Consider the following 26245-nt stretch of genomic DNA (forward strand, 5'->3'; position numbering starts at 1 on the left):
ATAGTAATATTGTGCAATTTGTGCTCTCTTGAAAAAATACATATTTTGCTTTTTGTTGATGAAATTTCTAAATTAATATCATGGAATTTTTTGGCTATACAATCAAAAGCAGTTTGTAATCGGCTTTGAATGTCAACTAAATTATCAGAAGAAGTAAATATTACAAATTCATCGGCATATTGCGAAAAACTAATATAATCCATCGAATTAATAGTATCACATATATCAATTGTTGCAACATTAAATAGTAATGGAGATATAGGATCTCCCTGTGCAAGGCCTACTCCCGTACATCTTACAATTTTAAAGTCTTGGCCTTCAATAATCAGACATCGTTTATGTAAAAAATCCCACAAATAATTACAAAGCATACTGCCTACACCTAATTGATCTAATTTACAAATATGATATGTAACATCAACATTGTTATAAGCATTTTCTACGTCTATAAAACACCCCACTGTCATTAGATTTTTACTAAATCCAATTTGTACACTAGATACGAAGTCTGTTAGATTATCTAAGCAAGAGCGGGTTTTTCTAAACCCTTTTGTTTGTTCGGAAAATATATGATTTTTTTCAAGATACCATTCGATTCTATTCTTTAAGATAGCATGAAAAATTTTGCATATACATGACATCAGGGATATTGGCCTAAGAGATGATACTTGGGTACAGTCCCGGCCAGGCTTAGGAATGAGAAGTATGCGAATGTATCGCCATTGATTAGGAACTATATTACTATTGAGGAACATATTATAAATTTTTAGTAACGTAGTCTTTCCTATAGTAGGTAAATTAAAAATCATTGAATATGAGACATCGTCTAAACCTGGTGCCGTGTCCTTAGATTTTAAACATTTTTCTAATTCATGTGTCGAAATGATGGATTCTAATTTTAAGTTTCGAGATGTACAGCGAGGGTGGCATGGAGTAACAAAATCGGGTGTGAGGTTATTTAACATCGTTTCGGCTACAGTTTTGCCCACCATTCGCTTAGCAAATTTGTGTCCTTTTATCCATCTCATTCGCATCCACATTTGATTAACAGAAGTTTCCTCGTTTATTGAAGAGCAAAAGTCCCACCATTCCTTATTCTTTGCTTTTCTAATGACCCTTTGAACGTCAGATATTTTGGCTTTCAGTTCTTCTAATTTAATAGGTGTTGGGTTTTTCCGAAACTCTGATAATGCCAGTCTCCTTTCCGCTACGGCTTTAGAAAGTTCCGGTTTCCAGTAGGTTTTTGTGACAAATTTAGGACTAGGGTTGACACATACCTTATTATATGGAATGCATAAATTTGCTGCTTTATTAATTATGTTAACAAAAACATCGTAAGCTTTTTGGGGTTCAACTGGCAAACTTATTTGTACTAGGTCATTTTCTATCGATTTCCTATATTTTTCCCAATCTGCTAATTTGTAATTATTTATTTTATTGTTTTTTGTTAAATATAGGGTTATAGTTAGAAGATGTTGATAATTTTATGATGAGGTGGTCGCTGCCTAGACATTCATTGGTAACATTCCAGGAGAACCCCAATGCAATATCCGACGAAACTATAGAGATGTCAGGACTCGACTTTTGTAATACACCATTTGCAAGTTTTATGCGCGTATGTCTACCATCATTAAGCGTAACAAAATCATGGTCCATTAGTGCGTCAAATATTTGCATTCCTCTGACGTCAGTTTTATTGGACCAGTTTGGGTGGTGTCCATTAAAGTCACCGAGTATTATAGTCCTTCTATGAGAAATTGAGAATATAAAATCCCAATCTGCGTTTGTTGTACAAGCACTCGGGGGGCAGTACACTGAAATTATGTTTTCTAATCTTTCACAGTTCAATACCCTAACAGAAATAATCTCAATGGCAGTATTTCCACTTTGAATTGACATAGGCTCTGTTTTAAAGGATCTATGAGCCACTATAGCGACACCCCCATAAGAGTCATCCCGGTCCAACCTGTAAATATTAAAGTTTGTAAGTTTGAATGTATTTACTGAACTAAACCACGTTTCACACAATGAAATTGTAATTGTTGTGGCTACTTTAAAAAGCTTCACATGTTAGCTATTTTCACTAAATTGTTTTACATTTGTCATTAAAACATGTAGTAGCTACTAGTGGTCCTTAAAATAAAAAAAATAAAATAAAAAAAAATAAAATAAAAATAAAAAATAAAAAAATGAAGCAAAATGTATTTTTTTAAAAAGTAGTATATGTAGTACATCAGTTGTCTGGTTTCCATAGCACGAGTTTTGTACAAGCTTAATTTGGGATCAGATGGCCGTGTGTGAAAAATGTCCCAGGATGTTATTATTATTAGTTTCAAAGATTTAGAATTAGGATAACGTTGTTAATGTACCAGGAGAACATAAACAGTGAGACGGTTTCACCGAACGATTAGATTAAAAGAGTCAATTAGTTTCAGTTAGGATTACAGTGTTATGGGTGAATCGAAACCACAACCTTCGGCGTAAAAAGGCAAGTATCTACCAACCGCGCCAAACGTCTAGTCAAAATTAACTTTTTAATCTAATCGTTCGGTAAGACCGACTCACTGTTTATGATCTCCTAGTACATTAACACTGTAATCCTATCTGAAACTAATTGACTCTTTTAATCTAATCGTTCGGTGAGACCGACTCACTGTTTATGATCTCCTGGTACATTAACACTGTAATCCTAACTGGAACTAATTGACTCTTTTAATTTAATCGTTCGGTGAGACCGACTCACTGTTTATGATCTCCTGGTACATTAACACTGTAATCATAACTGGAACTAATTGACTCTTTTAATCTTATCGTTCGGTGAGACCGACTCACTGTTTATGATCTCCTGGTACATTAACACTGTAATCCTAACTGAAACTAATTGATTCTTTTAATCTAATCGTTCGGTGAGACCGACTCACTGTTTATGATCTCCTGGTACATTAACACTGTAATCCTAACTGGAACTAATTGACTCTTGTAATTTAATCGTTCGGTGAGACCGACTCACTGTTTATGATCTCCTGGTACATTAACACTGTAATCATAACTGGAACTAATTGACTCTTTTAATCTAATCGTACGGTGAGACCGACTTACTGTTTATGATCTTTTAATCTAATCGTTCGGTGAGACCGACTTACTGTTTATGATCTTTTAATCTAATCGTTCGGTGAGACCGACACACTGTTTATGATCTCCTGGTACATTAACACTGTAATCCTAACTGAAACTAATTGACTCTTTTTATCTAATCGTTCGGTGAGACCGACTCACTGTTTATGATCTCCTGGTACATTAACACTGTAATCATAACTGGAACTAATTGACTCTTTTAATCTAATCGTTCGGTGAGACCGTCTCACTGTTTATGATCTCCTGGTACATTAACACTGTAATCCTAACTGAAACTAATTGACTCTTTTAAACTAATCGTTCGGTGAGACCGACTCACTGTTTATGATCTCCTGGTACATTAACACTGTAATCCTAACTAAAACTAATTGACTCTTTTAATCTAATCGTTCGGTGAAACCGTCTCACTGTTTATGTTCTCCTGGTACATTAACAACGTTATCCTAATTCTAAATCTTTGAAACTAATAATAATAACATCCTGGGATATTTTTCACACACGGCCATCTGATCCTAAATTAAGCTTGTACAAAACTCGTGCTATGGAAACGGGACAACTGATATACTACATATACTACTTTTCTTATGTAAATACATATTTATACAGAAAATTACACCCAGACTCAGGACAAACAGACATGTTCATGCACACAAATGCAGACACTGTAATCCTAATTGAAACTAATTGACTCTTTTAATCTAATCGTTCGGTGAGACCGACTCACTGTTTATGATCTCCTGGTACATTAACACTGTAATCCTAACTGGAACTAATTGATTCTTGTAATTTAATCGTTCGGTGAGACCGACTCACTGTTTATGATCTCCTGGTACATTAACACTGTAATCATAACTGGAACTAATTGACTCTTTTAATCTAATCGTTTGGTGAGACCGATACACTGTTTATGATCTCCTGGTACATTAACACTGTAATCCTAACTGAAACTAATTGACTCTTTTAATCTAATCGTTCGATGAGACCGACTCACTGTTTATGATCTCCTGGTACATTAACACTGTAATCCTAACTGAAACTAATTGATTCTTTTAATCTAATCGTTCGGTGAGACCGACTCACTGTTTATGATCTCCTGGTACATTAACACTGTAATCCTAACTGGAACTAATTGACTCTTGTAATTTAATCGTTCGGTGAGACCGACTCACTGTTTATGATCTCCTGGTACATTAACACTGTAATCATAACTGGAACTAATTGACTCTTTTAATCTAATCGTTCGGTGAGACCGTCTCACTGTTTATGATCTCCTGGTACATTAACACTGTAATCCTAACTGGAACTAATTGACTCTTTTAATTTAATCGTTCGGTGAGACCGACTCACTGTTTATGATCTCCTGGTACATTAACACTGTAATCATAACTGGAACTAATTGACTCTTTTAATCTTATCGTTCGGTGAGACCGACTCACTGTTTATGATCTCCTGGTACATTAACACTGTAATCCTAACTGAAACTAATTGATTCTTTTAATCTAATCGTTCGGTGAGACCGACTCACTGTTTATGATCTCCTGGTACATTAACACTGTAATCCTAACTGGAACTAATTGACTCTTGTAATTTAATCGTTCGGTGAGACCGACTCACTGTTTATGATCTCCTGGTACATTAACACTGTAATCATAACTGGAACTAATTGACTCTTTTAATCTAATCGTTTGGTGAGACCGATACACTGTTTATGATCTCCTGGTACATTAACACTGTAATCCTAACTGAAACTAATTGACTCTTTTAATCTAATCGTTCGATGAGACCGACTCACTGTTTATGATCTCCTGGTACATTAACACTGTAATCCTAACTGGAACTAATTGACTCTTTTAATGTAATCGTTCGGTGAGACCGACTCACTGTTTATGATCTCCTGGTACATTAACACTGTAATCATAACTGGAACTAATTGACTCTTTTAATCTAATCGTTCGGTGAGACCGTCTCACTGTTTATGATCTCCTGGTACATTAACACTGTAATCCTAACTGAAACTAATTGACTCTTTTAATCTAATCGTTCGGTGAGACCGACTCACTGTTTATGATCTCCTGGTACATTAAGACTGTAATCCTAACTGGAACTAATTGACTCTTTTGATTTAATCGTTCGGTGAGACCGACTCACTGTTGATGATCTCCTGGTACATTAACACTGTAATCCTAACTGAATATAATTGAATCTTTTAATCTAATCGTTCGGTGAAACCGTCTCACTGTTTATGTTCTCCTGGTACATTAACAACGTTATCCTAATTCTAAATCTTTGAAACTAATAATAATAACATCCTGGGACATTTTTCACACACGGCCATCTGATCCCAAATTAGGCTTGTACAAAACTCGTGCTATGGAAACCAGACAACTGATATACTACATATACTACTTTTCTTATGTAAATACATATTTATACAGAAAATTACAACCAGACTCAGGACAAACAGACATTTTCATGCACACAAATGCAAACACTGTAATCCTAACTGAAACTAATTGACTCTTTTAATCTAATCTTTTGGTGAGACCGACTCACTGTTGATGATCTCCTGGTACATTAACACTGTAATCCTAACTGAATATAATTGACTCTTTTAATCTAATCGTTCGGTGAAACCGTCTCACTGTTTATGTTCTCCTGGTACATTAACAACGTTATCCTAATTCTAAATCTTTGAAACTAATAAAAATAACATCCTGGGACATTTTTCACACACGGCCATCTGATTCCAAATTAAGCTTGTACAAAACTCGTGCTATGGAAACCAGACAACTGATATACTACATATACTACTTTTCTTATGTAAATACATATTTATACAGAAAATTACACCCAGACTCAGGACAAACAGACATGTTCATGCACACAAATGCAAACACTGTAATCCTAACTGAAACTAATTGACTCTTTTAATCTAATCGTTCGGTGAGACCGACTCACTGTTTATGATCTCCTGGTACATTAACACTGTAATCCTAACTGAATATAATTGACTCTTTTAATCTAATCGTTCGGTGAGACCGACTCACAGTTTATGATTTCCTGGTACATTAACACTGTAATCCTAACTGGAACTAATTGACTCTTTTAATCTAATCGTTCGGTGAGACCGACACACTGTTTATGATCTCCTGGTACATTAACACTGTAATCCTAACTGAAACTAATTGACTCTTTTAATCTAATCGTTCGGTGAGACCGACTCACTGTTTATGATCTCCTGGTACATTAACACTGTAATCCTAACTGAAACTAATTGACTCTTTTAATCTAATCGTTCGGTGAGACCGACTCACTGTTTATGATCTCCTGGTACATTAACACTGTAATCCTAAGTAAAACTAATTTACTCTTTCAATCTAATCGTTCGGTGAAACCGTCTCACTGTTTATGTTCTCCTGGTACATTAACAACGTAATCCTAATTCTAAATCTTTGAAACTAATAATAATAACATCCTGGGACATTTTTCACACACGGCCATCTGATCCCAAATTAGGCTTGTACAAAACTCGTGCTATGGAAACCAGACAACTGATATACTATATATATTCTTCTTTTCTTTTGTAAATACATATTTATACAGAAAATTACAACCAGACTCAGGACAAACAGACATTTTCATGCACACAAATGCAAACACTGTAATCCTAACTGAAACTAATTGACTCTTTTAATCTAATCTTTTGGTGAGACCGACTCACTGTTGATGATCTCCTGGTACATTAACACTGTAATCCTAACTGAATATAATTGACTCTTTTAATCTAATCGTTCGGTGAAACCGTCTCACTGTTTATGTTCTCCTGGTACATTAACAACGTTATCCTAATTCTAAATCTTTGAAACTAATAAAAATAACATCCTGGGACATTTTTCACACACGGCCATCTGATTCCAAATTAAGCTTGTACAAAACTCGTGCTATGGAAACCAGACAACTGATATACTACATATACTACTTTTCTTATGTAAATACATATTTATACAGAAAATTACACCCAGACTCAGGACAAACAGACATGTTCATGCACACAAATGCAAACACTGTAATCCTAACTGAAACTAATTGACTCTTTTAATCTAATCGTTCGGTGAGACCGACTCACTGTTTATGATCTCCTGGTACATTAACACTGTAATCCTAACTGAATATAATTGACTCTTTTAATCTAATCGTTCGGTGAGACCGACTCACAGTTTATGATTTCCTGGTACATTAACACTGTAATCCTAACTGGAACTAATTGACTCTTTTAATCTAATCGTTCGGTGAGACCGACACACTGTTTATGATCTCCTGGTACATTAACACTGTAATCCTAACTGAAACTAATTGACTCTTTTAATCTAATCGTTCGGTGAGACCGACTCACTGTTTATGATCTCCTGGTACATTAACACTGTAATCCTAACTGAAACTAATTGACTCTTTTAATCTAATCGTTCGGTGAGACCGACTCACTGTTTATGATCTCCTGGTACATTAACACTGTAATCCTAAGTAAAACTAATTTACTCTTTCAATCTAATCGTTCGGTGAAACCGTCTCACTGTTTATGTTCTCCTGGTACATTAACAACGTAATCCTAATTCTAAATATTTGAAACTAATAATAATAATAATATCCTCGGACATTTTTCACACACGGCCATCTGATCCCAAATTAAGCTTGTACAAAACTCGTGCTCTGGAAACCAGACAACTGATATACTACATATACTACTTTTCTTTTGTAAATACATACTTATATAATAAATTATATAATAAATTCATGAAGAATGTTAAATCATGTTGTCGTTAGAAAACTATAAATAGGATAACGAATAAATTAAAATAACATATATACATATAACGAAGCACTTTAGTTTATTAATGGACTCCGTATTTATTTGTTTCATTGTCGACGAGTCGATATTTTTTATCGAATATCGGGACTTTTTTTAGCCGATGCTTTCAGCACTTACATGATAAATAATTACAGGTTATGAATAATAAAAACTGGAAAATCATATTATCTTTAGGATTTTAATGCGATATAAGGTTCCGTCATGCTATGGCATAAATAAACATCACTGAGAAACTATATTTTGAGACAAAATAGTCGTACTTACGCGTGAAAACACACGCCGGCAATTTTCTTCTTGCTGTCGCTTTAACATGAAATAATACGACACTGCACCACTGTATAACCATCGATATGATATAAAGATTGTTTCTCGGCCTTTACACTGGATTAGAATCGTTTTCTAACATAAATATAAGCGAAAATTGAACATAAAACACAATGAACGCACCAACTGTCAAGTTTGTTTCGCTACTTAAGTAGCGAAACAAACACCAACACTGGTTACACGATAAGGGTCAAAAGATTTGATAATTCTATCTCTGTCTAAACCTGTCTACGCTACAGTACGTACTCGGTTCGCAGCTGGCGGACACGCAGCAGAGCGTCGAGCTGCGGGTCGCGGTGATGGGGGCGAACGAGGCGGGCAAGTCGACGCTCATAGGCGTTCTCACTCAAGGTACGTTCGTTATTATCTTGTTGAAGTCGTGAGTTCTAGTAACTAAATTAAATATTGAGTATTTAATTACAGGCACAAGGGACATAACATCTTAGTTCCCAAGGTTGGTGGCGCAATGGCGATGTAAGCGATGGTTAACATTTCTTGCAATGTCAATGTCTATGGGCGTTGGTGACCACTTACCATCAGGTGGCCCATATGCTATAAGAACAATCCCCCACCCACTTGCAAAGCCCGGGCAAACACCACTGCACTTTGATGTGCTTAATTAATGGGCACATTGTCAGGAGATCTGCTTTTATGGGATGAAGTATTGCTATGTATATCCATCAATCCGCATTGAAACTGCAATTTAGAGCTCCAAATCACAAGTGGAGGGGAGGGCGTAGCCCAGCAGAGGCGTTATTTTTTTTAATCAATCAATCAACAGCCAATCGTTGTCCACTGCTGAACATAGGCCTCTCCCAAGGTGCGCCAAAGCTCCCTGTCCTCCGCCTTCCGCATCCAGTTGGTGCCCGCCACCTTCTTAAGGTCGTCGGTCCACCTGGCTGGAGGGCGCCCTACGCTGCGCTTGCCGATTCGCGGTCTCCACTCTAGGACTCGTCTGCTCCAACGGCCATCGGTCCTACGACATACGTGACCAGCCCACTGCCACTTCAGCCTGCTAATTTTGCAAGCTATGTCGGTGACTCTGGTTCTTTGCCGGATAATCTCATTTCTGATCTTATCCTTCAAAGATACTCCGAGCATAGCTCGCTCCATAGCACGCTGAGCGACTTTGAATTTGTGGACTAGTCCCGCAGTTAGTGTCCACGTTTCGGCACCGTATGTCATGGCAGGTAAGACGCATTGGTTGAAGACTTTCGTCTTCAAACATTGCGGTATAGACGACTTGAGGACTTGACGAAGGTTGCCAAATGCTGCCCATCCCAAGCGAATTCTTCGATCGGCTTCCTTCTCGAAGTTGTTCCTACCGACTTGTATTATCTGTCCTAGGTAGGTATATTCACTAACAACTTCGAGAGGTTTCCCCTCGACGTATATCGGTCCCGGCACGACATGCCTATTGAACATGACCTTGGTCTTGTCCAAGTTTATACCGAGACCGACACACCGGGAAGACTCGCCTAGGCTACGCAGCATTTCGGTGAGTTGTTCCAGCGACTCTGCTATGATGACGATATCGTCGGCAAATCGAAGGTGTGAGATGTACTCGCCGTTTACATTGACTCCATACCTAGTCCAATCCAGCGTTTTGAAAACGTCTTCCAACGCGTTGGTGAACAGTTTCGGGGATATTACATCCCCCTGTCTCACCCCTCTGTGCAGTTGGATCGCCTTCGTCTTACAGTCCTGGATGTGGACAGTCATTGTAGCGGCGTTGTACAGAAATCTCAGTAGCTCGATATATCTCCAATCGATATGACATCTCTGCAATGAGTCGAGCACTGCCCAGGTTTCGATGGAGTCGAAGGCTTTCTCGTAGTCCACAAATGCCATACACAGCGGCTGATTGTACTCTTCGGTCTTCTGCACAATCTGCCGAACAGTATAGATGTGGTCCACGGTGCTGTAGCCTGATCGAAAGCCGGCTTGCTCTGGGGGCTGGAACTCGTCAAGTCGTCTGGCGAGACGGTTCGTGACGACTCTTGAGAACAGCTTATACACGTGACTCAGGAGGGAGATTGGTCTGTAGTTTTTCAAGAGGGTTTTATCACCTTTCTTGAAAAACAGTACCACCTCACTCCCACTCCACGTTTCCGGGGTCTTGCCATGTTGGATGACAGAATTAAAGAGGCTTGCTAGCTCTTTCAGGACCGGAGTCCCGCCTGCCTTAAGCAACTCTGTTGTGATTCCGTCATCTCCCGGAGCTTTGTTGTTTTTAAGCTGTTCTAGAGCCGCCCTAATCTCTCCTTGGTCAACGACCGGGAGCTCCTCGGAGTAATGGCGCATAAGAGGGGCACGCTGGTCATCAATACTGATTCCCACGGGTTTATCCGATCTTGAAGAGAACAACTGCCCATAAAACCTCTCTACTTCTCCGACAATCTCAGGCCTAGAGGTAACGACCCCACCATTTTCAGTTTTAAGTTTTGTCAGACGCGGCCTCCCAAACTTGCGAGCGAACACTTTCGATCCCCGATTTTGCTCAATCGCAGCCTTGATGGCACGGGTATTGGAGCGTCGGAGATCGCGTCGCGTCAGCGTTTTTATTGTTCGGTTTAAGGCCTTATCTGACAAAAACGATGGTAGTTCTCGTCGTTTTCTCATGAGCTCGAGTGTCTCAGCAGAGAGTTTTGGTGCGTTGTCTCTTCTCTGTGGCGGAAAACACTTGCGGGATGTGTTTTGCAGTATTTTGACCAGCGTGTCGGTTCTCTCATCAATGCTGCTTATGGTTTCCAACGCGGTGAATTGATTTTGAAGTTCCATTTGGAACTTTTCGGAGCCTTGAGCAGTTTGGAGCATGGTAGGTCGGAGAGTAGACCTCATCATTCTCGATCTTTCGGCTTTTAAGTTGATATTTAGAGTGCCTCGAACCAAGCGGTGATCACTTCCGGTATTAAACCTGTTGATCACTGAAACATCTCTAAATATGTGCCTTTTATTCGAAATGATAAAGTCTATCTCGTTCCTTGTCACGTTATCGGGGCTTCGCCAGGTCCACCTCCTCTGAGGCTTCTTTTGAAAGAAAGAATTCATCAAAAAAAGCCCCTGCGCTTCGAGAAAGTTTACCAGCATTTGCCCCCTGTGATTTCTGCAGCCCAAGCCGTAAGGTCCGACTTTCGATTCACCGCTATCTTGTACTCCCACTTTAGCATTAAAGTCTCCCATAACAACATTGTAGTGGGCCCTCGAGGTGTCGTTGAGGGCCTTTGCGATGTCCTCGTACATCGCTTCGACCACATCATCAGAATATGTCGAAGTTGGCGCATATACCTGTACAACCTTCAGGGAGTACCTGTCGGAAAGTTTTAGGACAAGGTACGCTACCCGATTCGACACACTACTGATTTCCACAATGCTGCTAATGAGATCCTTTTTGACTAGAAAACCGACACCACCCTGGGAGAGGTTATCACCTTCGCGGAAGTAGAGTAAGTTACCGGACTCTAGAGTTATCGTGTCCTCCTCCTGTCTTCGGACTTCAGATAACCCCAGTATGTGCCAGTTTATATGACTTAACTCTACTTCTAATTCGGCGAGGTGATGGTCCAGCCTCATCGAGCGTCCATTATACGTTGCCATTTTCAGTCGTTTTATACGGTAGCCTGCCGTGAACCGGTGATTCTTAGCACCCCCTGCCCTGCCGATACCGCGACCGCTACCTTGGTCGGGCCTAGCGGGCTTGCCGGTAACTGGGGGCCTTTTTTTGGGCGCATCTGCCATTAAGGGAGGGGTTTGCCCATACTCGCCGCGCTGGGCAGGCGTGTTGGCGAGCGCAGTAGGGGGTAAGATGTTTATGGGAGGGGGGACGCTGCTGCCCATCCCCCCTTTTCCCCGTCCCTCAGTCGCCTCTTACGACACCCACGGGATGAGATTGGGGGAGTACTATTCTAAGCCGGTATGTAAGACTCCAATAAAAATTGATTTTAAATTTAAAACAATAATAATGTACGGTAAAATAATTTTTGTATTTATTTAAAAAAAAACATGCTTAGCATTTTAAAAACACAAACGTCATGACGCCAGTTTGAATTACAATTTTGGCGCCATTAATATAATCACTACCTCAAGAGGTAAACCAAAATTAGCTTTCATATTTTTGTATTTAAACTTTGTACATTAAATGATATATCCAGTTCCTGTTTATAAATTGCAATTTTAAGTTAATGATACATATTTATATAACATTACGATATCTAACTATCAATGATCGGATTATTTAATGCAGATTTTACTTTAGACGATATGACATTAAATTTTTATGATTTGTATTAATTAATATTTTTATAGCAATCTGTGGTATCGATATTAATTAAACTACAATAATATTAAACATAATTTAATAAAAGCAATTAATGGTTGATAAGTATGGGATAAATCGTTTTTCAATATAAGGGCGCAATAAGATTTTTTTTAAACAAAGATAAAGAAAGATAGTGTTGGTACTGTCTCTGATTCTACGTATCAGAGATGCAGATCTTTTTCTCATGATCGCATAGAAATCATCTGTGCGTGCTTGTGCATTTAAAGTCGTGTCGCAATAATTTAACAGAAACACGACATTAAGCAAAATAGCGATAAACTGCATGAATACACGGATATCAAGTTGAACAGAAAGTCAACACAATTGCTACACTACTGTAATCGGTGCCTCAAAATTTATATAATTGTAAAATAAGCTAAAATGTATAAAAAATACCCTTGAATGTGTCCTTGGTGTTGCCAAGTCTCATTTATAACATCAGTGAATTATTATAATTCGGTCCAACAATAAAATGCGTATATTTTTGCGTATATTTTGGAATTGTATCATTTATAAAACTATGTAAATAATTTACAATATTTGTTAAAAATGTCAATTACATTTTCAAGCTAAAAATTGTTATTTATACTATATATATAGTACTAATATCAAATTTTATCATATTTTAATTTCTATTTCTGTCATAAAAAAAAATGTAAAAAAGTAAATATGCTATAATAATTATATCTTATTTGAATTATTATATTTAGAATAGCAGACCTAACATCAGAAATAGCATTTGAGTGATAACCATCCTCAAGAATATTAAAAAATATCATATTTTGTTATTGTCATTTTCTGTATTGTCATATTCTGTTATTTTGAAAAGACCCCATTTTCAAATTCGTATTGTGTTATTTAAATTTATTAAAATATTAAATATTTTTAAGCATAATCATGACGCCATTTTAAATTTAAATTTTGGCGCGATTCATATTATTGTATTGTTGTATACATATCTTTTGTCGAAGTATTTAAATTTTGTACATTAAATCTAAATGATTTTTTTAGTTCCTGTAAGCTGATATAACTTGCTATTTTAAGTTAAATATACGTATTTATGTAACACAAACGTAAGACATTTTTAAGTGACACCATTTTGAAATTCAGAAATATTTATGGGAACAAAATTAATTAAATAATTTTCTGTTTCGTTTTTCATCTGTAAAAACAATTGTAAGTAAATATTTTAAAAATAATTAAAGTATGTTGGATTTTTTATTTAAAATCTTTATAATTTAAGCTACACTTTGTAAAAAATAAATTGGCAATTATTGTGTCAACCCGCGTTCATAAGAAAGTTTCACGACAATGCGCGCTTGCTGAGTTGGTGATAATTAATCAAGTAGACTTTAAGTACATTCGAATTATTTCACAAAGGTTTAAAGCTACTAGTTGTGGATATATGCAGATTCTACCAAGAAGAACTGAACCGAAGAAAGAAACTCAATAGTAAATCTTGTAGCGTTAATCGAATTCCATACATTAGTATATAATCATAAATATCATTGTACCCATTTAGTCGATTATATGATTTAATTAATGATTAAACGAACTTACCATAATGTCTAGCATAATGTTACATGTGGTAAACACTAGATGTCGCCAGTCTGCACTGTATTTGGATTTTTTATTGTTATAGTAGTAGTACAACTTGGTGCTGGTGCCGCTTTCTACTATCTTCATTATGTTCAGAGCATCTTCTTTGCAAATATTGATATTTGAGTATCAAGTAGATGGTTAATATTTGTCTCTGGTCAGACACTCTCTGTCCATTTAAAAAATAATTTATTATAAGGGAAATGGTAAATGGGGTGGTTGAGATGCTAATCTATTCTCTTCAAAGTCCTCGTATAATTATGACTGCCTCGTTGGTCTAGTGGCTTGATGTAAGGCAGACCCCCCCGGGTCAATTCCCAGGTCGGGAAAATAAAAAAAGCTATTGGGTTTGTCTGTCAGAAAATTCTGAGTAGCAGCCCGGAGTCTTTAAGTTGGAAATGTGTGTACACTCCCGTGCCTCGGAAAGCACTTAAAGCTGATGGTCCTGCGCCTGAACTCTTTCCGGTCGTATCGGATTGCCGTCCCATTGGATTATGAGAGTTAGGTAATAGGGAAACTAATTGACTCTTTTAATCTAATCGTTCGGTGAAACCGTCTCACTGTTTATGATCTCCTGGTACATTAACACTGTAATCCTAACTGAAACTAATTGACTCTTATAATCTAATCGTTCGGTGAGACCGACTCACTGTTTATGTTCTCCTGGTACATTAACAACGTAATCCTAATTCTAAATCTTTGAAACTAATAATAATAATATCCTGGGACATTTTTCACACACGGCCATCTGATCCCAAATTAAGCTTGTACAAAACTCGTGCTTTGGAAACCTGACAACTGATATACTACATATACTACTTTTCTTTTGTAAATAAAATTGTCGGGGCCTGGCGCCTTCCTCTTCGGTAGTCGGAAGACGGCCTTCCACAGCTCGAACAGAGAGATATAATCGTCTCCCTGGAGCGGCGGGATTTGGGCCGACAGGAATACCTCCACTTGACTCTGGATCGCCGCGTGATGATGGACGACATCGATCTTAGATAAGTCCGGTGGGTTGGGGGTAAATTGACCCTCCAAATATTCCGCCAGGATCTCTGCTCTGTCGCTGGCGGAATATCTTCTGTTACCCGCTCGATCTAGGAGCGGGTAGACAGGCGAGTCATGTCCGGTAAGCTGTTTGCAGAGGTGGTACAGCGTAGTGTCGTGCTCGGATGCTCGATCGATGGTGGCCTCCCAGAAGTCATCCTCGAGAGCCACGAGCGCACGCGACACTTCCTCTGCAATCCTATTGAGGTCACGCTTCACCCTCGGGCAGCGCGTTCGCGCCCATAGTCGGCGAAGATTACGCTTCTTCCTCAGTTTCACTCGGAGCGAGCTCGGCAGCTGGTCCTGACGACTTCTCGGCGTGTTTCCTTGAGAGGTGGCTGCTTCTTTGGCTTTCTGGATCGCCTCAGAAATTTTAGAAGCAGCTCCTTCTACATCTTCAGTCGTCGCGATCGGGACCGTGAGCTCAAACTCCGAGAGCTCTGAGGAGTAGCGCCCCCAGTCGACCCGCAAACGAGGGGAGCAGGGCACTGTGAAGTCGCGCTGGAGGGCGATTGTGACCACAATCGGTAGGTGCTGTGTGTTGAGGTCGTAGTTCACCTCAACATCGATGGGTGCGTCTAGTCGGTGGTGCAGCACGATGTCCAGGACGTCCGGCTGGTACGTAGGGTTAGTCGGTATGTGGGTCGGCGCTCCTGGACCCAACACACCGTAACCCTGTCGTTCGCTATCCTCGAGCAGGTGCCTACCCGCCTGGGTGATGACGCGCGAGCCCCAAGCATGGTGCTTCGCGTTCAGATCACCTACGATCAGTGTAGGCATCGGCGAGTCAATAAGCGATTGGACATCGGTGCTGCAGAAAACCTGTCCGGGTGGCTTGTAGGCGGCATACAGCAGCAGCTCCGTCTCACCAGCATGCACTCGCACCCCCTGCGTACGTAGGCTCACAAACGGTGCATGTGCAAGTTCTTCGTGTATGATATCCCTCCTCACCAGGGCTGCAGTTCCTCTGAATGGGCAGCCCCGGGGAGAGACTTCATCTCGCCGATACACGAAGAAGTTCGGGATTCGGAGCTCGATTTCGGCCGAGAGCTTCGTCTCGCCCAGGAGGATTACGTGAATATCCTGCGACTGGGTGAGTAGGGTCAGCTCCCGGATATGGCCGCGTATGCCACCTGGGTTCCAATAAAGTATTCTCAGCTGGAATTAAGCTTCGCAAGAGCGGCTATTCCAGCTTATTATTATTATTATTTACTTAAAATTGCAATTTTAAGTTAATGATACATATTTATATAACATTACGATATCTAACTATCAATGATCGGATTATTTAATGCCGATTTTACTTTAGACGATATGACATTGACCTTTTATGATTTGTATTAATTAATATTTTTATAGCTATCTGTGGCATCGATATTAATTAAACTACAATAATATTAAACATAATTTAATAAAAGCAATTAATGGTTGAATAAGATTTTTTTTAAACAAAGATAATTAGTATCATTTACGTTTTTGGTCTAAGAAAACGTGTCGCGTTAAAAGTTATTTTTTTAAATAAAAAAACATATTCAAGCCTTTACTAACCTGATTATTATATTACACATAACAAATTTAAAAAAATTGCAGCATAAAATAATGTTAATTATATATAAATTAAAAAATAAACGTCCAGGTATTTAGGTATAAGTTGTAATAACTCGGTCATATTTTTTTGAGAACTTCAGGCATTATAAGCACGAACTATTCCCGTCGATCATATTCTGATCAGTTATAAATATAAATGAAATTTCGTCTATTACCTAACTTATGCAATACTAAATTTGAATATGTACCAAAACAAAATTATATATTACTATTTTGGTAAATTTTTACAAAATTCAAGCGATTCATCACTGCTTGAAAATTATATTTTATTCTTATTAGGCGCCATTTTGAATATATAAGGAATGGCCTGTGTTTAAGACTCTGCGGCAACATGAATGGAAAAAAATACCGCTAAGCTAAATAACAATAATTATTAAAAGAATAGCAGACCTAACATCAGAAATAGCATTTGAGTGATAACCATCCTCAAGAATATTAAAAAATGCTCAGTAACAGCCTGTTAATATCCCACTGCTGGGCTAAGGCCTCCTCTCCCTTTTGAGGAGAAGGTTTAGAGCTTATTCCACCACGCTGCTCCAATGCGGGTTGGTAGAATACACATGTGGCAGAATTTCAATGAAATTAGACACATGCAGGTTTCCTCACGATGTTTTCCTTCACCGTTAAGCACGAGATGAATTATAAACACAAATTAAGCACATGAAAATTCAGTGGTGCTTGCCCGGGTTTGAACCCACGATCATCGGTTAAGATTCACGCGTTCTTACCACTAGGCCAAAATGCTCTGTTATGTCATATTCTGTTATTTTGAAAAGACCCCATTTTCAAATTCGTATTGTGTTATTTAAATTTATTAAAATATTAAATATTTTTAAACATAATCATGACGCCATTTTAAATTTAAATTTTGGCGCGATTCATATTATTGTATTGTTGTATACATATCTTTTGTCGAAGTATTTAAATTTTGTACATTAAATCTAAATGATTTTTCTAGTTCCTGTAAGCTGATATAACTTGCTATTTTAAGTTAAATATACGTATTTATGTAACACAAACGTAAGACATTTTTAAGTGACACCATTTTGAAATTCAGAAATATTTATGGGAACAAAATTAATTAAATAATTTGCTGTTTCGTTTTTCATCTGTAAAAACAATTGTAAGTAAATATTTTAATTTATAATTTGTATGAACTAAAAATACCTAAAAAGTAATCCTACTAAAAAAATGTATATTTATAAGTGTATTTTTTACATTTACTCTATATTTATCATCAAATTTGTATTTTATATGACGGCGGAGGGCCATCACCACAGTTATAGTTCATGGTTTTCTTATGTAGGCGTCTATCGGTGGGTGACGAAGGACCAAGAAAACACACTTTTACAATCAACCACAGTATAATGACTCAGTAACACAGTTTAAGTAGGTGACCGGAATGCGCGATGGTTCTGTGACCGCACGCGCCGAACGCTCGGAGAGTAGTCCTGTCCGACGTTCCCCTCAATCAATGGTCCTCCTGGCTGGCCTAGGCCAGTCTGGGTACGGGCCTCGGGGTTGCCCCCCCTACCCGGGATGGTCCTCCCCGACGGATTCATCCGTCGTGTCCTTTCGTTTTGGCCCAGAGGGCCAGGGTCGTTATGACCCGGTGGCTATAAGTTTCGATTACGATTACGATTTTCCTTTCTTGAGGGTGATGTCGTCCTATCATGTCTCCAGATCGTCGTCGTCCTCTTCACCGATGCTCGCATCGGCGCTGATGGTCGGCGACAGTAGGAGCTCACGAGGTAGCGTACGCCCTTCAGGTGGTCTGGCATGAAGCGGTGCTATACCGTGGAGGTGTACGCTCGCACTGCTATCTGCCTTAGCAAATAGCGAGCGAGCGAGCTTGCGGACGAACTCCTCACGGTGGGCGTCCTGGTGTCTCGATGGATGACATCATTTCTGACGTACCTCGGAGCTCCTACAATCAAACGTAGGCATCGGTTCTGTTGGATCTGAATCCTCCGCTTCTGGTACGCTGAGCAGAGTGCGTACCAGGCGGGGGCCGCATACGTCAGGCGCGAGCGGACGTAGGCACCGTAGACCCTCAGTCTGGTCTTCAACGGAAGCCGTGACGTGAAGAGGGTGTGCAGCTTAGACCGGGCAGCCGCGGCATGACTCACCACCTTGTTAACGGTGGGTATCATGCGCAGCCTGCGGTCCAAGTGACACCCCAAGTAGCAGACTGAGGTCTGCCATCCCACGTCCTGGCCTCGGAAGGTGAGCCGACGCATCGGCTTATCAGCACCGACAAGCAGAGCGGCCGTCTTACCAACGTTGACAGCCATCCTCCACTTGTCTAGCCAATCCGGTATCAGATCCAACACGCGTTGCATCCTGTTTATGGCGACGATCTGGTGGTAGGACGTTCCCCTCTGGCGCATGCTTACACAAACTCCATCGAGTGCCGCTACGTGGCGCTGGCGTTCCGGAAACGATTCCATAACGTAGTCTCGAACGTATACCACTAGATGGCGTTGACCGAAATAATTCACCCGGTTGCGACACGGCCATCCTGCTTGCACACGCCCACGTGTGATTGTTAACCTGCCGACAAAACATACCACAGGAAAACCTTGTTCTGCTCGGCCACTTCTGACATTACATACACATCGGATAAATAAAGAAACTCTTAGATCACTAGTTTAATTTCTATTAACAACTCAACTTCAACTCTACTTTAAAACAATATCGAACAATAGGAATTCAAAATAATCAAAATTACAATTACAGTCAAGATCACCACGCCAGGCCAGATACCACAGTCATTTTATTCCACATTAACACTATACTGCAACATTATCTTTAAAGTTTACAAAACTCTACGAGTAAAAACCTCTAGCGCCACGGCTCTAACCGACTGGCAATCACATTGCCCTGCCGCATCCACCGCGTGGATCGAAAACTTGCATGTGTCCATGTGTATCACCCCGTGACTACACACCATTGTGGTCTCTCTTAGACCCCGACCTCCGCCTGAGTTAAACGCGCACCGCGCACCCACGGTCTACTTGAGTTGCCTCAAGAGTTACCGACTTCTACCGGGCTACGACTACGTAATAACTACAGGTACGGTCGAACGCAATACGGCCGCTAGCACCCCTTACTCGTCTACACACATTAAGCTTACTCGTCAATACCGTTACAGCTGTCATCAACATCAACATCAACTGGTAAATGATCTGCTGGCATTTTTCTTAATCGTCTAAATCGAAATCGTCGGTATATTGATGAAATGTATTGTTCCCATAGGTGTTTTTTTCCTGATATATCTAATATGGGAATATTATTTTCATCCGTAAGTTGGTGAGTCGTCTTTTTGTGTCCTACCAAAGATTTTATTTCCTTATGCAGGTTAAATGCATCATGTTTAGCATAAAGGTCCTCCACAAAATCACACTTGCACTGATACCAAGCATCTCTAGCATAACGAACTTCACGCCGAATTTTCTTATCAATCTCAGTATACTTGCTATTGTCGGAATTCTTGTAGATTCTCCTTTCTTCGATAAGATCATATATTTTTTCTGTCATCCCACTCTGCTTAGGAATCCAATCTCTTTTCAAGTGTGTCTTATTGATGTTTAATATTTTGTTCTTCATTGAACACCACTCTTCCTCCACCGTACGCATTATCCCAGGTTTCTCATCTGCTGCCCACTCGTTTATTTCTTTCGCCACTTTATCTTGGATGTTAAGTTCTTTAAGTTTCCTCACGTCTATTGCGTGGTACTGTGTTCTCTTCTTTAGTTGTTTGAGTCTACATGATATTAACATGGTTCGGTTTGATTTTGGTACTAAGTTAACAGGTGCATTAATGTATTTTGTGTTTATGATTACTCCCACTCCATACTTGTTGGAGCTATCCTCGGAACCAGAGTAATACATGGTGTAATTATTATCTATTTGGTGTTTACCTTTGCCTATCCATCTAATCTCACTTAGTCCCATGATGTTAATCTTCATTCGTTGCATTTCTTTGCAGACATTGTAGACTTTTTCAGGACTCTTCAAGCTTCTGACGTTCCACGTTCCTATCTTCATTTGTTGTTTTTTCCACCTGGAGATTCTTAGCACCCCTGTCCCATCTAAGGGACGCCAGGAACTCGGGGCCATTTCTTTCTTAGACGTTTCCATAAAGCTGACGATAACTAGGGAATAATAGTGCAGTGGTTTCCCCTTGCCTTCTGCACCAGACATTTTAGAGGTTACTTGTACCTCAAGGTCGCTGTTTCCCTTTTTCCAATCATGGTGCGTATGGTTATACCGCCATTGATCGGTCGCCAGAGCCTCGTCTGTTATCTAGCAGGGAGCACCACTTGCAGGTGAGGTTGGCAATTGGGTCGGTTTAGATGGTAGTTCCGTTCCCCCCTTACCCCCCTTTCTTATAAAATAATATAACATTTATAAACATATTTTATAGTAAACATACAAAAAGATTTTTTTAAATTTAACTTTTTCTAATCTGTTATGACTAATAAAAACATTAAAATGCCTTATCGGTTATCTGTTGTGATTATTTTGATAATGAAATTTGTCATTCATGTTATGTTATTGTATTCAAAAGGAATGTTACTTATCTGTTCCCAAGTCACTTTCTGTGTGTTTTTTTTAAATATATATATCGAGCAGGCATAGTGAAATACATATAACACTACCTTAAACAATAATGACTGTTTCAAAACTAAACAAGCACCAGTGAATTTTCATGTGATTAGTTTGCGTTTAAAAATATCGTGAGACAGCCTGCATTTATAATTATCAAATTTCACTGAAATTCTGCTAAACAATCCACTGTGTATTATCCAAAAAGGTAGAACAGACCTTAACCGGCCAGCTTACTCGTACTTCCTAAAAATAACATAAAATAATTTTGAATTACATTGCTTGTTCGACTCTGTTACATATAATGACATTTTCGGAACATCCAGATTAAATACAGAAATTGGCAATATACCACTTTAATAAAAAAAAATAACCAATGCCAGAAATGAAAATATGGTGTGTTGCCAAAACAATTTATAAAGCTTTTATTTTACAATAATACTATAATTATGAAATCGATTTTCAATATTTATTTGTTAAAATAAAACTTCAAAATATACAAGCGCTGTCCCGCAGTTTTATTCGCATTCTATCCAATTGAAGTTAAACAAAATGACGCCCTGAATTCGAGCCTTTTATGAGACTAATTTGTTTATAAAAAAAGGAATGTGAATAAAACCTCGGGCGGAACTAATTTGAAGCCTAGCAGTAGTATTTATATTATATGACGAGCCGTTTGGCGTGGTTGGTAGGTACCTGCCTTTCACGCCGAAGGTTGTGGGTTCGATTCCCACCCAGGACAGACATTTGTGTGCATGAACATGTCTGTTTGTCCTGAGTCTGGGTGTAATTATCTATATAAGTATGTATTTACAAAAGAAAAGTAGTATATGTAGTATATCAGTTGTCTGGTTTCCATGGCACAAGCTCTGCTTAATTTGGGATCAGATGGCCGTGTGTGAATAAAGTCCCAGGATATTATTATTATTATTATACATAGAGCTATACAATAATTATTAGTTGGCGGTTCTGTGGTCGCGTTATCGTATGTCTATTGTATGAGCAAATAAATATTCGCTTTCAAATTGAGTTCCAATTTTAAATTAAGGCTTAGTTTGTTTTAATTTTTGTTATTTTCAACGTTAGGTAGTAATTATTAATATAAAACAATATACTTATATTTAATTTCGTGTCGTATCGTCTCGGTAGAATCCACACGTGAGTCCGATGAAATTATGCCACTTCACTGTATCAGATTATATAGACTTTAGATAAAACAGTTCAGTGCCTTCTTCTCCTCTGTTAAAGGATTCTTTTTTTTGAGCTTTAGTGTTATTCATAAAAAAAATTAAAGAGTAGAAAAAATTACGGTCGAAATATGCAAATTCATATATGTCTACAGAACTTGTACCTATGTAAGTATGTTTATAGATGTAGTAAGGGCTAGCTAATGTCGATAATATTAGTATATATGTTATTTTAAAGTTGCCGTCATGATTTTTCTTTAATACAATGATTATAAGAAAAAACTATGACAGATTTTTTTTTTGACGTCAAAGAAAATGACGCCCTGAATTCGAGCATTTTACAAGATACAAAAAAAAGACAAGTATCTACTGCTGCTTTAAGCTTTAAGGTCTTATATCCCTCTATGAAGGTTAGGAGCTGTCTCAGGTTACTGCATTACCCTCGTGGTTAGAAGCGCGTTATTATATAGATTACTAACTCCGTAATATTTTAAGGGCTTAAATAAAATGTTTTTACGGAAGGACAGACAAAAAAAATTACTTATTTTTGAGTCAGAAATCTTCGCAGTTTTACACAGAACACCTCACCAAAACTCATACACAATCGAATGATTAGTTCAAGAACGTTTACATAACGACAAACATACTTACAAACATTCCTTTTCATTTATTAATATGCTTAATGTTATTATGTATATTAGTAGTTTTATTCAAAACATAGAGCCGAGATGGCCCAGTGGTAACAACGCGTGAATCTTAACCGATGATCGTGGGTTCAAACCCGGCCAAGCACCACTGAATTTTCATGTGCTTAATTTGTGATTATAATTCATCTCTTGCTTCACGGTGAAGGAAAACATCGTGAGGAAATCTGCATGTGTCTGATTACACTAAAATTCTGCCACATGTGTATTCCACCAACCGGCATCGGAGCAGCGTTGTGGAATAAGCTGCAAACCTTCTCCTCAAAAAGAGGAGAGGTGGACTTTAGCCAAGCAGTGGGACATTCACAGGCTGTTACGGATTCAAAGCATGCTAATTTTATTTTTATCGTGTCAGTGAACTCTATTTAAATTTATTTATAATAAGAAAATTCACGATTGTCACGTTAAGAGTCTAAATTTAAAGAGGGTGACACTGCGAAGTACATCTATTTATATAATAATAGTTTTCGCCCGCAGCTTGACCCATGTTTGAGGGACAGAGACAGATGTATGTCCTTTGTCCTTTTCTGTTACAATGTCAACATTTTTTCGGTCATGATAATCGGTCGAGAAGTTAAAACGTAAAAGCGTAACAAAGAAACAAACACACTTTCACATTCATAATATTAGTAAGGATTCTTTTGACCCTGTTGGTCTAGAAGCGATATATAAGGCCGCTGATCTCGAGGTCCTCAGTTCAATCCCCGGGTGGGGCTGATAGAAAGTTATTGGGTTATTCTTTTGAAAATTACTTAATATTATAAATGCGAAAGTAACTGTATGTCTGTTACGCTTTCACGGCTTAACTACCCCCCTATAACACGCGTGCGAAACTGCGAGTGTTAACTAGTATTCTAAAAGCAAAACAAAAATAAGCTTAATAAACATAACTAAATCTAAAAGTATAAGTAAGACATTCTAAAATAATTGTCTAACCATAAATCAATAAAATAACAAATAAAAAGCAAAAATCCACGCGAGTCTTGGTTCCAAAATGTCTTATACCATTCTAATCGCGCGCGGATTATACATATTTCTTCCATTTGTTGAATATTTAAATTTCATTATTGACGGGCCGGTTGGCGTGGTTGGTAGACACTTACCTTTTACGCCGAAGGTTGTTGGTTCGATTCCCACCAGGACAGATATTCGTGTGCATGAACATGTCTGTTTGTCCCTAGTCTGGGTGTAATTATCTATATAAGTATGTATTTACAAAAGAAAAGTAGTATATGTAGTATATCAGTTGTCTGATTTCCGTAGTACGAGCTCTGCTTAGTTTGGGATCAGATGGCCGTGTGTGAATAATGTCCCAGGATATTATTATTATTCGAACAATAATGGGTAATCTAATTTTTCAGACAAAAATGGACTCGTTCTTCAGCCTCTTCGATCCGTCAGATGGCAATACGAACAGACAGAATAATAAGAAAAAACATAAAAACGATCAAGAGAACGGCAGGAAGAACCCAAACGCACCCAAGGGTATGTACAAACCTTTGTATATATGTAATAAGTTTATTTATTGAAATAAAAACTAAAGTCGTTGCTATGTTAAGCGAAATTTATTCTTTTTTATATCATATCACAAATTACTTCTGCAAACAAAGTATGAGTACAAATTATAATTATTTACTAACCCGTAAAAAGAAACAACATTAAAAGCTATTGCTTCAAATATTTTTTTACAATCTGAATTGTTTCTTTTTTTTAAAAAACGTTGTTAACTTTTTATTATATTAAGCCAGTGTGAATTTCTCTAATTATAGAATGACACATGACATAATGCAAAGTGTTGCCACAACAGATAATACTTGGACGTATTAAGTCGAAGTTAATGCACGTGCAATTTAAATTTAATGAAGAGCCCAAAGAGCTTCATTTACATATATATAACATACTGGCATATAAACGCACAGCCCAAACTACTGCGACATGAAAATTTGCATACGGGTTCCTTTTACGCAATAGGTTAGCACTTAGGAAGGATTTTTGAAAATTTAACCCTGCAGAAGGAACTCGGGCAGGAAGAAGAACAAAGTATCGCCAGCGAAGGACGTCCTAACAACAGCATGGCAGAGTTCATCACAAGAAGTACCGGAACCGTTGAATAATCAATCGTCGATACCAAGGATCTGTGACGAGAAAATCGGAAAGAACGTCAACGATTTGAAATCGGAAGACGATTTTAAGGAGACTAAGAGGAAACCGACCAATGATGATGAGGACGCAACGAGAAGTGGGACAAAGTTTGCCGATAGAGTGTACAATGTCATCGATAAGTTGGAGAAGGTCAGGATAAAGGAGGATATGTATTTAGCTGGTGATTTCAATTCCGAGGACTTGGAGAGTGATTTCTTCTACAGCTCTAATAATATTGGACATTATTCACACACGGTCATCTGATCCCAAATTAAGCAGAGCTTGTGTTTTGGAAACCAGACAACTGATATACTACATATACTACTTTTCTTTTGTAAATACATACTTATATAGATAATTACACCCAGACTCAGGACAAACAGACATGTTCATGCACACAAATGTCTGTCCTGGGTGGGAATCGAACCCACGACCTTTGGCATGAAAGGCAAGTAACTACCAACCACGCCAACCGGCTCGTCAAAAAATCAATACGTCAATACTATCGAAAAATCATTGATTATCGATAGTCCAAAACTATCGATTTTATCGATAATGGACTATCGACATGCAACACTACCCGGTATTACTTATACCTAAAATGAAAGTCATATAATGTATTACATTCATATAATCAGGGTAATGTCGTCAACTACGGTTGTTCCGAGCTGATGACAGCGGAGCGCATCGGAGAGAGGAGCGC

This window comes from Nymphalis io, chromosome 29, assembly GCF_905147045.1.
Source record: "Nymphalis io chromosome 29, ilAglIoxx1.1, whole genome shotgun sequence".
Lineage (NCBI taxonomy): Eukaryota > Metazoa > Arthropoda > Insecta > Lepidoptera > Nymphalidae > Nymphalis > Nymphalis io.